Raw genomic sequence first — 4,210 nt, forward strand, 5'->3', positions numbered from 1 at the left:
GGAAGGAAGGAAGGAAGGAAGGAAGGAAGGAAGGAAGGAAGGAAGGAAGGAAGGAAGGAAGGAGTGAAAACAATGTAAGTACTGAATAAAACAAAAAAAAAAGGTAAATAACTGAGTTCTCTTTACAAAAATATCAATTCCCTCTGAATCCAAAGTTGCAGAAGACTTTTCACTCCACATTTGGGTTTTGTTTTTATCTCTCATGCTTCTTCTGGTTCTTTTCTTTTTTCTCTTGTTTTTAATAGTTAACACCTGCTAGGAAAGGAATGCAGAGCAAAATGAGACCCATTTCTGGCAGGCAATGAAAGTGTGGGCTCCTGGTCTGGTTCCTTTTGTGTGGATCCCTCATCTCTGCGGCACGGGGGGAATAGCAGTGCTGGGAGCCAGCAGCGGGCTCAGGAGCATCCCGCTCTGGCAGCTCTGAGCAGGTGGCACACGTCCTGCTCTCCTGCTGCCCTCCAAAGCACAGAATGCATGGGCAAGTTTAGGCACAGCTCTGGGCACAGCCAGCATGGCCTGGGCACGGGAATGGGGGGCAAAGCGGGCGGGATCCTTCTGCAGCTGCCTGGTGGTTTCTGCTTTCTGTGCCCAGAGTGCCAGGATGTTCTGAAGAGGTGCTTGTCCATGCAGCCCTTGGCCAGGCCGTCCTTGGAAGGGCTCTTCCGTGACCCTTGGCTGCAGGATGTTCATGTGCCCTAGAGGATGGCAGAGAGCCACGGGCACAGTGTGATCCAGGGGCCTGGCAGGTAACAGCCCCACCCATCTCTTGGCAATCAGTGGCAAAGCAAAGCAGACTCTTTTGTCCTGCCTGTAGCTGTGAGCAGGGAGCATCAGAAGGGAACACGCAGCTCTTGGGCTGCAGCTGAGCTGGAGGCCTGCTCTGGCAAGCCCTGGTGGCCACCATCCCCCCTGGTTTTGTTTGTCTGGTTCATTGATTGTCTGCTGGGGCCCTGGGCAGAACGCTGAGAGCCTGGTGTGGCCCCAGGGAAGGAGAAGGAGCCCCTGGAGAAGCTGTAGCAGGTGGGGCTGCTGCTGCTGGAGCCACCAAGGACGAGCTCAAGGACCACAACCTCTTCCTGGAGCTGGCCAGCGGCAGCTGAAGATGATGGCCTTTGATTGTGGCACCTTCTCCAAAGACACGCTCCACGGCCAGTGTGCAGGTGAGTCCAGAGCCAGGGGGATGCTGCCAGAGCTGGGCATGGCACGGCCTGGCCGGGCACCAAAGGTTCCCCCTTTGCTGGGGTGGCTGCAGGGAATTCTGCAGTGGCTGCCAAGCTGCTTTTGGGCTCTGGGCAGCTGCTGAGGAGGTGGCTGTGCCATGGCTGGCTGCAGGCTGGGCACATGTCCTGCCCTGCTGCTCTGCTCCCAAAGGCAGCAATGCTGGGCAGCTTTGGGCCCAGCTCTGAGCACAGACAGCACGGCCTGGGCACTGCGGGCGGCTGGGACAAGGGGACAGGAGGCTTCAGCTGATGGGCGGGTTCTGGTTTCTCTCCTTGCAGACGGGCTCTGCCGATGCTGAGGCTGCTCCGGGCTCTGCCAGGGCTCTGCTGGGGCTCAGCCCCGGGCACGGCTGGGCCCGCTCTCCCCTCACAGGGCTCTGACAGCTTTGCATCAGATGAGCCCCTTGCGAGCACAGCGACGGAGCTTTCTGCTTTTGCAGGTGAGTGAGACTCTCGTGCAGGCCAAGAGATTGCAGTCAGGGACACACATCCCACTGGCAAGAACCCAAACTCTGCACAGTTCCAGCTGAATCTGGATCTGCACAGGGTGTTCTGTCTGTCCCACTCTTCCTACCTTTTGGGCTGGAATTGTGCCATTGCACTTTCTTCCTCCTCTGGAAGTGCCACGAGCAGGCCCAACCTGGCGAGTGGGCCGTGTTCCTGAGGCAGTGCAGTCTGGAGCTGATGGATGAAGAATTGCCCTTCTCCAATGCCAAACCAGAGCAAAAAGCCCTGAGTGGGACTTTGCGTCTTCAAGAACCCCCTGACAATTTCAGAGGGAATGTGCAGCTCAATGGCAGGGTGAGAAGGAAGGAAGGGCATCTTCTCAGTGAGTTGGGGTGGGACAGAGTTTAGATTGCCAGTCCTGCTCGGAGCTGGCAGGACACAATCAATTTCCTATTGCTTCAACCACAATTTAAAATAACGATGTTGGAAACAAAGCCCAAAATCTTGAAAAAAGGACTGCTGAGGTCAGTAAGATGGATCAATGCCCTCAGCATATTTACAAATACCTGAGTTGTCTTTTTGAAAAGAGCAGTTACCTCTTAATCCAGAGTTACAAAAGATTTTTCACTCCACATTTGGGTTTTGGTTTTATGTTTCATAATATTTTCTGTTTTTTATCTTTTTTGTTTTTCTATTAATTAAACAGAAAACACGTCCTAAATGATGGAGCAGCACTGCTGAACACGGGGACATGCAGAGGGACCAGAAGCAGCTGCCTTTGTCCCCCTGCAGCTCCAAGGCCCAGTCTCTGAGCAGACAGGGCTGGCAGAGACTCGCAGGCTCCCTGTTTGCTGTGCTGCCCCACTTGTGAGCGGCCCAGCTCTGCGTGAGGCACAGGGAGAACAAGGGGCAGCTCCCTGCCAGCCCCGCAGCCCAGGCACCCCTCGGGCCCCGGGGCTTGGGGCACTGTCAGCACCCGCTGCTCCAGCGCCCGCTCCTGCTGGCACTGACAGCAACACCCAAACTGTGCCTGATCCTGAGGTGTAGATACCAAAATGCTGCTAGCAAGGATTTTCTTGCTATTTTCTAAGTCTGTGAGAGGCTTTTCTCTCTCACAGAAGAGGCAGCAGAGTTATGTAAACAATCCAGCCACCTGCAACCTTGAAAAATCTTGTTTATGGTATAGTAGAAAAATATTTTGACAATGGATGTTTTAGGATTTTAGCCAATCACCCCAAGGGGTGGCTGATCCTTTGTCCAATTAGACTATGAAGAAAAAAGTCTATAAAAGAGTTTGTAAAATAATTAAATGAATAAATCTCGCTGCACAATTCCTGCCTGCTGGATCTCTCTCCTCCTCGTCCCTATGGCTGCGGGACACGGTGATACACCCTAGGGCCCAGGCCTGTGGTAATACTGAGGGAGCAGCAGCAGGGCCTGGATCTGATCCCTGACTCTGGGGCCCACAGCAGCAGCAGCAAATGGAGCTGACTTTCAGCACAGCCCCTGCCGCTGTTCCTTCCCGTTGGCAGCGGTGTCACAGCAGCCTGGGGCACCTGGGAGCCCTCAGTGCCAGCAGGGACTGGAGATGGCAGCCCTGGGCTCCTGGAGGGTGTGCAAGGAGCAGAGGTGGGCACTCCCTGTCCATGTGGAGCTTGCAGATGGAAAAGGCTGCTGTGAGCAGGCAGCTCCAAGGACAGAGAAAGGAGGGTCTCAAGCACTGGCCACAGCCCTGGGCAGCAGCCACTGAGCCCCGGGGGCACAGAGGGCACAGCAAGAGGGACAAAAGCAGTCAAAGGCAGAGAGTGGGAAGGGCGAGAGCTGGGAGCAGGAACAGCTGCTTCATTGCACTCCTGGAGAAAGCTCTTGGCTGTTTCAAAGCGCTGAAAGGCGTGAAGGGCACAGAGGAGGCCACAGCAAACAATGCTCCTGTTTTCACAGCCTCCCCTCTCCATGTGCCAGAAGGAATTGGATGAACTGTATTCTTCTCTCCGAGTTGTCTCGTTCAGCATGAGCAGCTCAGCACCAGGAGCTGAAGGAGCTGAAGCCTTAGGCCACAAGAGCTGAGCAAGAGGAGACTTTTGGGCAAAGTAATGCTGCTACCATGGACCTGGCTGAATGCAGCAGACAGAATCCTGGAATTACAGAATCCTTCCTGTTGGAAAAGACCTCTGAGCTCATCAAGTCCAACCATTAACCCAGTACAGTCAAGCCCAGCACTAAACCACATCCCTGAAGTGCCAAGGCCTGGACAAGAGGCCTGACTGAGGCCTGAACAACAGGCCCTGAGCCAAAGGTGACCTCTGGATGAACCTTCCAACCAAATGGTTATCTTCGTGTGTGCTCATTACCGAAATTTGCATGATCATTAGCATTGTGATTGATGTATCCACTCATTAGTGAAACATGTATTGACCTTTCTGTGTTTAGAAATGAGACAAGGCCATGAAATCCAACATCTGGCCTTGTTTGGGGCTGTATGGTCAAAGTCGGCTCCCTTGGCTCCTCCTTGAGCCCTGGCCAGGCTTAGGAGGAAGCCAAGA

At 54.1% G+C, this 4,210-nt stretch overlaps 1 long non-coding RNA gene across 2 annotated transcripts; it reads left to right on the forward strand.

The window, feature by feature from the left end:
- The first annotated feature begins 36 nt into the window (after positions 1-36).
- LOC121660529 lies at positions 37-4,194 on the forward strand. Of its 2 annotated transcripts, XR_006014706.1 has the most exons (4): positions 37-74; positions 246-1,160; positions 1,500-1,660; positions 3,609-4,194. It is a non-coding gene; the product is annotated as an uncharacterized LOC121660529 (long non-coding RNA). The 2 variants fall into 2 exon arrangements; XR_006014705.1 differs by having other exon boundaries at positions 40-1,160.
- The last annotated feature ends 16 nt before the right edge of the window (positions 4,195-4,210 follow it).

The sequence above is a fragment of the Corvus kubaryi genome, unplaced genomic scaffold, assembly GCF_017639235.1.
Source record: "Corvus kubaryi isolate FWS band 111438036 unplaced genomic scaffold, C.kubaryi_AGA036_p1.0 36435, whole genome shotgun sequence".
NCBI classification, from domain to species: domain Eukaryota; kingdom Metazoa; phylum Chordata; class Aves; order Passeriformes; family Corvidae; genus Corvus; species Corvus kubaryi.